This window comes from Echinops telfairi, unplaced genomic scaffold, assembly GCF_000313985.2.
Source record: "Echinops telfairi isolate 266 unplaced genomic scaffold, ASM31398v2 ScPeMD7_7467;HRSCAF=8505_1, whole genome shotgun sequence".
Classification (NCBI taxonomy): domain Eukaryota; kingdom Metazoa; phylum Chordata; class Mammalia; order Afrosoricida; family Tenrecidae; genus Echinops; species Echinops telfairi.
Window position 1 is genome coordinate 24,816,026 of NW_022111368.1, and position 11,239 is coordinate 24,827,264.

Sequence of the window (11,239 nt, forward strand, 5' to 3'; positions counted from 1 at the left end):
GTATGCTTAATGCCTTATTACTCTAATGGAAGTTATTGTCAGTGATGATAAAATTGGCAGAAAGGAGCTGAGCTAAGTGATGGTGAAATTGGCATTATTAAGTGATGAGAACCTCTTACCTTCTACATGCTTTTCTTTCCTTTGTTTCCTCCTCTAATCTACCCAGATCCATCTCTAACAAGAAAACCTGGAGGGCCGATTTATGACATTGGGCTAACGAGGGAAACGCCGAGGCTTTTGCCTGCACACAGAAAGGCATGCTGGGAAATGTTCTTATCACATGGTTAGTGCTCTTAGCATGCTTTTGCCCATCGGTGAATTTCTTTCCACTCCTGGTCGGTGGTTTTGCCCTCGGTCTGTCAGTCCCAGGCTCTGTGTCAGGGAAGCAGGCAGAAAGGAAGCAAAGGCAGTGGGCAAATAGCAATGAGCTGAGGTCTGAGTCAGGCAGGCGCTACTTCCCCTCCAGGCCAGGAGCAGGGAGCAGCCAGAAAATTGCCCTCCCTAAGCCCGAAGACACCCTCATCCTCACCGTGTGCACGCATGACTTCTTCCTCTCTTCTTATTTCATTAACACTTATCTGATAAACTGAAGGGAAATACAAATGTGGATTTCTAAGTCAGCGATCTTACTCGGACTTGTCTGCTGGAGGTACTGGTGGCATGAATGAGAGCGATGAGGGGGCTGTGCACACCCTTGTCAGGGTGACGAGAGCGGGACAGTGGTTGCAGAAGGGTGAGTTGGTGAACCTCCAGCCAGCAGCTCCAGGGCTCTAAGGCCATCTAAAGACAAATGATGCTTTTAGACATGGTCCACAGCAGACATGCAGGCATATCTGGGACATATTGCAGGCTCAGTTCCAGAGCAACACAATCAAGCCAAGATCACACTACAGTGAATCACATGATTTTTATTTTTTGGTTTCCCACCACGTGTGAAAGCTATGCTTACACTACAGTGTAGTCTAGTCACTGAACTGCAAGGTCAGCAGTTCAAAACTATCAGCCGCTCTGTGGGAGAAAGACGGGGCGTTCTACTCCCCACAACAATTCCAGTCTCGGAAACTCGCAGAGGCAGTTCGACCCTGTCCTATAGGGTCGCTATGGGTCAGCATTGACTTGATAGCCGTGAGGGATTTTTTTGAGTGAGAAGTAAGTGTGCATTGTTATCATTATGAAAAATTGGAAAATATTGTGAGGATTTGTGTTAGTCTTGGCTGACTAGAGAAACAAATTCATATACACTCATATACGTATAAGTAAGAGATTTATATACAAGAGCAGTTGAATATTGAGAAAACATCCCAGCCCAGTCCAGATCAAGTTCATAAGTCTGATATTAGCTCATATGTCCAATACCAATCTACAAAGTCCTCTTCAGATTCATGTAACACATGCAATGACCCCGAATGCAGGAAGATCATAGGCCAGTGGGAGGATGGTCTTGTGGATCCAGTGACAGTGGAAGGCTCTCAGCACTGGCACAGGTCTCCATGTGGCCCTTCAGGTCCAGGGCTCTGGCTGTCAACAGCATAGCCCCATGTATCTTGTCAGTACAGAGTCTCTCAGGCAGTGAGCAGAGAGAGAGTCTCCTGCCTCCAGGGAGGAAATGCAGGTGTTCCCAGAATCCTTAGGAGAAGGCCATGCCCACACAGAGGTCTCATTGGCTGTGACCTGATTGACAGGATAGACTCCACCCCTTCACTCTTAATCCTCTCAAATTGACAGACCATTATATAACTACCACAGGATTATAAAAATGTTAGACATGTGCTGTTGGGAAAATGGCGCCCATGAACTTTCTCAGCACAAGGTTGCCACAAAATTTCCTTACACACACACACACACACACACACACACACACACACATGGCCATCTATCCAAAAAGTACAGTAAAGCAAAGCTTGTATTCTCTGTGCAGGTAGGGAATGTGTCTGTTCATACCTTTTTCTTCAGGTAAGGGCTGGGCTGCTAACTGAGAGGTTGATGCCTTGAGTCAGCCTAGCAGCACTTTGGCAGAAAGGCCTGTGATAACCTACCTATCCATCAGCCATTGCAAATCCCACAGAGCAGTTCTACTCAGACCTACATGGGCTTGCCTCGAGCCTCCATGACTCCATGACAGCAACTGTCTTTTCCCCCTTATCCTCGAGGACAGGGCCTGGGGGGAGCTCAGTAGACACCTGTTGGGTGACAGACACCTGACAATCATTGTCACTCGTGTGTGAGAAGAGAAACAAAGCAGCCCATCAACCCCTACTTCCAAACTGTGCTCATTCAGCCGGGTAGACTAGAGAAACAAATCCAGAGACACTCGTATATGTGTAATAGAGAACTTTATATCAAAGAGCAATTATATATTAAGAAAACATCCCAGCCAAGTTCAGATTACCTCCATAGGTCCGATATTACCCCATATGTTGATACTAGTCCATAAATTCCTCTTTAGATTCACTCAGCCATGCAATGATGCTGAATGCAGGAATAACACAGGCCAGTGGGTGGAAGCACCTCAGTACTGGTGTGGGTCATCACGTGGCTCCTCTGGCTCCAGGGCTCTGGCTCTATCAGAGCTCCCGTGTGCCTTGTCATCAGGAATACGAAGCAGAGAGAGTCTGGGGCTGGCCTCCAGTGAGCTATTTATCTCCGTAGCACCTCCAAATGAGACCATCATGCTGCAACCTGATGGATGGGCTAAACTCCACCCCTTCACTCTTTTTTTTCCTTTTCACCCCTCACTCTTAATTGTCTCAAGTTGACACCAGATATGTAACCACCACACAAACCATCTTGCTTCCAGCCTGCTGTTTCCGCTCCTATTACCTCTGCCCTTCCTGAGGTCTGCATTTGGAAGCACTGTGTCACTTTGATTCTTCTTGCTTCCTCTGCATGTCATATTCCATATTGTCACGATCTATCAAAGAAACAAACAATTCCACTGCCGTGAAGTGGATTCTGATTCACAGTGACCCCTGATTCACAGACTAGGCTTGGCCTCTGTGGGAGTTTCCGGTTTTTCACCTTTACAGAGCAGATTACAGGCACCATGCTTTGGAACCACTGAGTATGGCCAAGTACCAGCCTTTCCATTGGTTGTTCAGTACAAATCATTTGCGCCACCTCACCTGATAACATGCCCAAAGGACATGAGACCAGGTATCGCCATCCTGGAGTCCTGTGAGCATTCTGGCTGTATTTCTTCCAAGACAGATCTGCTTGTTCTTCTGACCGTCTACAGGACTTTCAGTATCGTCGACAATACCACAACTCAAATGCATCCGTGCTCCGGGGTCTTCCTTATCCATTGTCCAATTTTAACATGTATATGAAGCAATGGACAATAACAGGGCTTGGGACAGCTGCTCCTTAGTCTTCAAAGTGACAGCCTTACTTGTCAATACTCTAAGGTGTCCTGTACATCAGACTTGCCATGAAATGTTGTTTGATTTCTTTTCTTTCTTTCTTCTTTTCTTTTTTCTTTATGAATGAGGCAATGTATTAACGCAGCATCATTTGTTCTAATGTTTCTTGTTGGCAGCTGCTGCCTGTCCGGCGATTCTGTCCAGATCTCTTTGTCCCTGAGGGGTCAGTTTTCTGCCACCATCTTGGTCCTTCCCCACCATCTTGAGCCCCTCCAGGGCTTGAGGGACCACGCTCTTGGAGCCCTGTGTGAAGTGGCTGGGCATAACACCGTTTCTCTGTCACCCCCGTAGATCTTGGTCATGGAGCTGACCTCAGTGCCACGCAGGAGGTACAGGTGCCGTGCTGTGGAGGCAGTTCTCGTCATAGGGAGCAAGCTGTCTATGCTTGGCCGACTTGACCGTGTCTATCCATTCAGGGACTTTCAGCTTCCCGGGCTTTTTGAGGAAGGCTGCCCGAGCTCGGACGAACTCCTGCTGGTTCCCGTCTTACACAGGAACTCCAGGCATCGTGCAGCCTCCGCACTGCCGGCCAGGGGAAAGCTCGTTTGATTTCTTGACTGTTGCTTCCAGGAGCACTGATTGTGGATACCAAGCAAAAGGGAATCCTTGCCAACTTTAATCTTCATAAAGATTCACACACACACACACACACACACAACCCTATATACAGTGGCTATGAATCAGAATCCATTTGATGCCATTGGGTTTGAAATTTTGGTACCATGGTCTTGGGCCTGGACCCCTTGCTTAGGCCACTACTGCAGCCTCCTCTCAGTCTCCCTGCCTCACACAGGATCCTGCAGGCCTCTGCTGGTCAGCCCTCCCCCAGGACAGCTGTGACAATGTCCTTGATGCTCTGAGTCCACAGAGGATCCCTCTGTGCATGAACTGACTCCCAGGAGGCCCGATGGAGGCACGTGAGGCCCTGCATTTCAGAGTCCAAACTCACTGGGGGTATGTTGCCCTGGCTTTAAAAAAACCCTCCAAGTCATTAAACTATTGAATTATGCCTAAAACAGCCAGCCTCTCTGCTGCTGGGCTTCTGCCCTTGCAATACTGACTGCATTGCCTCCCCCACTTCCTCTTCCTGATTGACCCTTAATTTGGCTAGAAAACACTCAACAAAGGATGGGAAATCGGACTTGGACTTCTCAGGTTAGCTCCCTGCAGAGCTGTGATCCTTAAATGTGGATGGGCCCCACACCCCAGTCTCTGTGCTCAAGGCCAATTCTGTGTCTGAAAGCCAATTGCGGTCCATTTCCTTGACAATTGGCTATTAAGACTCCAAACCAGTCATCTGTCCAGCTAGATCTTTGCCATTTTCCAATTCATGATGCTCAGAATAGTCATCACAAACTATTCTGTTAATTTTTAATGGGCTCCGTCTGTGCGACTGGACGCCGAGTCGGGAAAGCTGCGGAAGCTCCGGGTGGTTCGCATCCTGTCTGGGCCCCCCAGGCTCTCGTTCCATCTCCCAGCCTTGGCCTCCAGCTCTGCGATACCATGAATTCCACCCCATCTCTCACTCCGCCTGCAGATCACACTTAGCCATCAATTTCGCTAGAACTGATTGATGGCTAACCCAACTAACCCAACTAGTGAAAGCAGTTTACCTCCATTGTTGGTTTAGGGGAGGAGAGTACTCTCTTTGGAAAATCATTTCATTATAATTTTTTAATAAAATGCAAGTGGATAATGAGAGTGGGAAATTGTCCTTCTTTATGTCTTCTTCAGTACCTTTCATTAAAAACAACACGTTATTCCGCTTCTCTTTTGCCATATTTTAGTAGCTTCAAAAAACTGATGCGGGCAAGTGTAGACAACTTTTTTGTATATGAATATATATAAACCTCATATTGTTGTTGTTAGGTACTGTTTAATTGGATCCATCTTATATCCGCTCTGTGTCCAGAATGAAATGCTGGCTGACCCCTTACCATCCTCGAAATTGTTGTTTGAAGAAATTATTGTAGCTATGGTATCAATCCATCTCAATGAGAGTCTTCCTCTTTTTCTCTGACTGTTTATTTTATTAAGCGTGATGTCCTCCTCCAAGGACTAGTGTGTTCTCAATACATGTCCAAAGTATGTGTGTTAGTCTGGGCTGACTAGAGAAACAAATTCATAGACACTCACATGTGTGAGAGATAACTTTATATCAAAGAGCAATTGTACATTAAGGAAACCTCCCAGGCCAGCCCAGATCAAGTCCTTAAGTCTGATATTAGCCCATATGTCCAATACCAATCTTCAAATTCCTCTTCAGACTCATGAAACACATGCAAGGACACTGAATGCAGGAAGATCACAGGTCATTGGGTGGAAAGTCGTGTGGATTACAGTGGTGGTGTAAGCATCTCAGCACTGGCAGGGGTCTCCATGTGGCTCCTCCAGCTCTAGCGCTCTAGTGTAGCTCCGTGTGCCTTGTCATCAGGAATATGAAGCAGAGAGTATGTGTGTGTCCCACCTCCAGCGAGCTATTTATCTCCTTAGTGCCTCCAAGTGAGGTCATTAAGCTGAGACCTGATTGACAGGTTAAACTCCAGCCCTTCACTCGTAATAGTCTCAAGTTGACAACAGATTATGTAACTACCACAGTATGTGAGTCAAAGTCTTGCCATTCTTGCTTTTAAGGAGCCTTCTGGCTGTACTGCTTCCAAAACAGATCTGTTTGTTCTGGCAGTCCATGATATATTCAATATTATTGGCTAGCACCATAGTTAAAATACATGAGTTATTCTCCCGTCTTCCTTATTCATTGTCCAACTTTCACATGCAGAGGAGGTAATTAACAGCACCATGGCCGGGGTCAGGAACACCTTAGTCCTCAAAGTAACATCTTTCCTCTTTAATACTTGAAAGAACTCTTGTGCAACTCATTTGCCCAGTGTAATCCACTGTTTGATTTCTTGACTGCTGTTTCCATGAGCATTGATTATGGATCCAAGCAAACTCTGGCAAGTTTGTATGTATTTTAATAAAACAGAGATCAAGCATAGTTAATAATAATAATTTAAAAAAACAGAACTAAGACTTGTTCCCTAATTAGGCATTAAATGAAATACTAGCTGTTTTTTCAAAAGTCTTTATAATTATATTACCTCCCAGCCCGAACCCTGTCAGAATTCCTTGTGTGCCTGATAGAAACGCTCAAAGGGTGGTATTGGAGCCTGGCACTCACTTGGAAGCTTTAGAGTAGACTTTAGATTCCTGATAGATGCCTATGTAGGGGACAAAAGAACATCCGAGTTTGAGTTGTGAATTTGCACGTGCAGTAGTTGATCAGATGGGACACAATTGCGGCTCAAAATACATAGGAGCAACTCGTGCCCAGTGTGCTTGAAGATAGTCAAAGTGGAGCAGAGCTTGCCTGAGCGGATGAGGAGGGGACATTCGGCCATGGTGTGAACTATTTTATATGGCTGTTCTCATTTCATCCTTCAGGTGATCTTAGGAGGTTGGTACGATGAAAATCCCCATTTGACAGGTGAGAAAAAGGAGCTGAGGCATAGAGGGCTGGGACAGTGTGCACAGCCCGTGAAGCCTGCCTCCTCACTCTGGCTGGGCCGGCTCCTCTCCACAGGGCCCCCCAGGAGTCACCAGCTCAATATCACGGCACATTGCTGACAAATCACCCATGGCAGGATGGCCTGGGGATCTCATACTTCAGGAATGGTGGAACTCCAATGGTCCCCTGTAAATTCCTTGGGGGGAAGAATGTACATTAACCTGCCTTTTATTGCTCCCACCCAGACCCCAGACCCCGCCGGGGCACATCGCAGGGCTCCACTGAGGAAGACTCTGGCCCTGTGTGGACAGAATCTGGAGGCTGAGCCCCTGCTCTGAGTTTGCTCTGCTCTTGACGGGTGATATTAGACAAGTCACCTAACCTCTTTGATTCTCAGCATCTTCCTCTCTGAAGATGGGGATGAAATCTGCTTCCTGGGGTGGTTGTGAAAACAAGTGAGAAAATTATTGGGAAAGTGTTTTGTAAACTGTAATTATTACAAATATAAGCAAGCCAGAGAGCCCTAGTGGAAAGGAATCTCGGCACTCTCCTGTCGAGGCTCCGAGGACCCCTGAGACTCTCCGGGTCTGGCCCAGGCATCCTTGTCATTCCAAGGGAGCCCGATTTCTGAGTCCCCATTGGCCTTCTCCTTGGACACACAGAGGACAAAGGTGCGCAGGAAGTGTGTGATGGGAAGTCCAAGTCAAAACCACACAGCCACTGAGCACCAGCTGGCTCTCCTCTGAAGTGGCAGCAGCCTTCCGTTCTAAGATTAGCGGTTGCTCTCGGCATGTTGGCCACAAGTCCAAACCCTTCTCGGGACCAGGCCAGGTAAGTACCACTATTATCCCCCATTTTACAGGTGAGGGAATTAAAGGGCTGAGGTGTGGCTCACTCTAGGTGAGTGAGTAACCAGCAGGTGGAAAGGTAGCAACAAGATGCCAACCAGGGAAGTCTAACTGCAGAGTCCCCACACCCGACCAGCAGGCTGCGGCTTGCCTGGCCCTGCACCCTAAAAGCTGTGGGATTTGTGCGGGCTTGAGAGAGCTGTATCTCTTACCCTCTGGGCGCCAGTTCTGTGGGGCGTGGCAATGCTAAGCATGCTACTCACTCATTCAGAATCAACCAGCCTCCATACCCTCCTACTCTTTGGGTATGGAGTATAATGGACAGAAGTCCTTGCTTTTACTCTGGTGTCCCTTATGGAAGGAGTCCTGGTGGCACTTGTCAGATGAGTATTGGACAGTTAACCGCAAGGTCAGCAGTTCAAGCCCACCAGTGACTCCTGAGGAGAAAGATGAGGCTATGTGTTCCTATAAAGATTTCAGCCTCGATGTTTCAGTTTTTAAAAAGTGAAGAGGAACTGCACCTGGATTAAGCCCCTGGTGAATCCCCTCTGACCATGGGCCAGGGGTTGGAAACGCCTTGCTAACTCGCAGAATACAGAGGAAAGTAGATTGTTACAGATGCAGTTCGGTTAACATTTAGTACTCCATCCTTTACATTTGTTCTAATTTTTAATCTTCTCTGCTTTTCAATTCAGGGTTTTATCTGTTTTACTTATTATTGTTGTTAGGCTTTTCTTTTGTTTTGTTTTGATGTTTTTCTGTACATGAAATCCAGGATAGGTCAATGTATAGAGACAGTAACTGGATTAATGGTTCCTTGGGGGTATGGGAAGAAAGGTTGGGGAGAAATGGGGAGCTAATAAAGATGAGTACAAAGGTGAAGAAAATGTTCTAAAATTGATTCTGGTGATGATTGTACAATTCTTCTTGATGTGACTGAGCTATTAAATTGTGTAATATGTGAACAATGTACCCAATTAAGCTGTTTTAAAAAAGAATTTACAGCCTCGGTCTATATGGAGTCATTATGAGTCAGAAACAATTCCATGGCAGTGGGGTCGCCTGTATGGAGAGAGTCCTGGTGTTGCAGTGGGTTAAGCATCAGGTTGTGATCTGCAGGGTCAGGAGTTCAAACCCACCGGCAGTTCTGTGGGAGAAAGATGAGGCTGTCTGTTCCCTCCCATAAAGACAGATGTACAGTCTTGCGAACAGTCTGGAGCAGCTCCGTTCTGTCTCGGAATTGGAATTGACTTGATGGCAGTGGGTTTGGTTGGGGGAGTGCTTTGTAAGACTGAGTCATGGCTATGGTGAAAATGGTACTCCCTCAGGTACTCGCCAGTGCAGATGGGAGAGCCTGACTGGGGGCTGCCTTCCTCTGGGAAAGGCTTTTCTGAGCAAAGGACTTGAAGGTTGAGTTTCTGTTGGTTTGTTTTGATTTGATTTTTGGCTCTTACTTAGATAAAATCCCACAATTGTTGTGGCTGTGAGGTGCCATCGAGCCAGGTCTGACTCAGCGACCTCATGTACAACAGAGTGAGACACTGCCCAGTCCTGCGCCCTCCTCGCCGTGGCTCTCCTGTTGGAGCCCATTGTCTCAGCCACGGTGTCCATCCATCTTGTCAAGAACCTTCCTCTTTGTCACTGCCCCTCCACTTGACCCAGCACGATGTCCCTTCCCAGGGACTGGTCTCTCCGGACAACACGTCTAAGGGTCATGAGAAGACCAAGTCTTGCCGTCCTCGTGTCCGAGGCGCAGTCTGGCTAGCCTTCTTCCCAGACAGACTGGGCAGTCTGTGTGCTGCTTTCAACCTTCACCAGAAGGTTGGCCGTGGTAAGAGGTACCTGTGCATGGCATGTGGTACATTCACAATGGTGTTGAAACCAATACCTCTATCTCGTTCCAAAACATTTTCACCACCCCTATGAAGACCTTCTGAGGGCTGCTTTGGAAATTGGGAACTGTGGACCAACCAAGTGCCAGCGAGTAGACCCCAACTCCTAGTGAGCCCTTTGTGTCAGAGTAGAACTGTGGGCCATAGGATTTCCAGTGGCTGATTTTTCAGAAATAGATGATTGAGCCTTTCTTCTGAGGTACCGATGGGTGGATTTGAACCTCCAAACTTTAGGATAACAGCCAAAAGCATGAACGGTGTCCACTGCACAGGGACTCTGAAAGCTGTGAGGTATAGAATATACATGCTCCTTGTCCCCTGCAACCATCAGCACCCCTACCTGCAGCCAACTGCTCAGGATGGTTGAAAGGATGCCACTCGTGGTTGGCATCTGGACCTCTGAAGTCCAGGCACAGGATGCGGGAGTGCAGGGCAGGTAGGGCCCAGAAGATGTTCATATCTGGGGTGTCCAGGAGCCACCCGGAGCTCTCTCACGTTTGAGATGCTGAGTTTACCTCAGTTCCCAGGAGCAGCCCCAGCTGACATCTGAGTTATAGAAGCAATTTGTGCGTCAAAAAGACAGCTTTCTCAAGCTCAGCACAGCACATTTCGAGTCCGTAAATGCTTTCCCCAGAGCTGAACTCATTGTACCGTGCATTCCAGAAGCCACTGTGCCCCAGACGGAGCTGTAAATTGTCCAGGAGGCAAAGGGCTGTTCCTATCCGTGCTGTGATGTTCTCCGGAGCAAAGGCTCAGCCCGTGCGGTTTCTGCCTTGTGCTGATCGCGGTGCAAGGGGGGCGGGGAAGAGAAGCCCGGAGCTCCTGGGGTGGCTGGCAGTGCCTCCCCTCAGTAGGCAGCGCCTCCTGGAGCCACGGACAGTTCCAGCGAGGGAGCAGCAGGCTGCCTGGCCCAGCCAGGCGGAGGAGGAGGCACAAGCTGCACCCACCCTGCCCCCTCCCTCCCCACCCGCCTGCTGGCTGCATCCTCCAGCCCCCACTCACACCTCGTCTGGAGTCGGAGCCACATTTATTTATTTATTTATTTATATTGCCCTTATGGTGCATTTCTGGGTTGCTTTACAGAAAGTCACTTTGAAGAATATTCTTTCGAGAAAGGTACACCTATGCACTCCTGAGCCTTCCGTGGTATTATGCTTATTTAATGGACCATCTACCCTGCTGGGAGCGGCAGCAAATATAACTATTGACAGGAGGGGGGGGGCGGGGGAGGGATATGGGAGAGAGGCCAGTTGACCTCAAGATCACGTAGGGAGCAAGAGGTGGGGCTAGAAGTCCAACCCAGACACAGTGACTCCAAAGGCCACACTCTTAAACCCAGGACAGTACCGCCTTCCCCAGCCTCTGCTGCTCCACTCCTTATCTCATCTCTTTTCTTCTTTTCTTTGACAGCCCCACCCCCACCCCCGGTGGAGAGAGAAGAAAGACTGCCCGGCTTCCCTGGCTCTGGACTCTGACTTCTCCCTTTCATTATAAATCACATGGCTTTGGCCTGTAACCACCACTCCCCATCCCACCCCAACCCCAACCCAAAAGCTTCGTGTTTATCATTCT

General features: G+C 48.1%; 1 pseudogene; it reads right to left on the reverse strand.

The window, feature by feature from the left end:
• Positions 1-3,515: 3,515 nt before the first annotated feature.
• Positions 3,516-3,926, reverse strand: LOC101656061 (annotated as a pseudogene).
• Between the last annotated feature and the right edge of the window lie 7,313 nt (positions 3,927-11,239).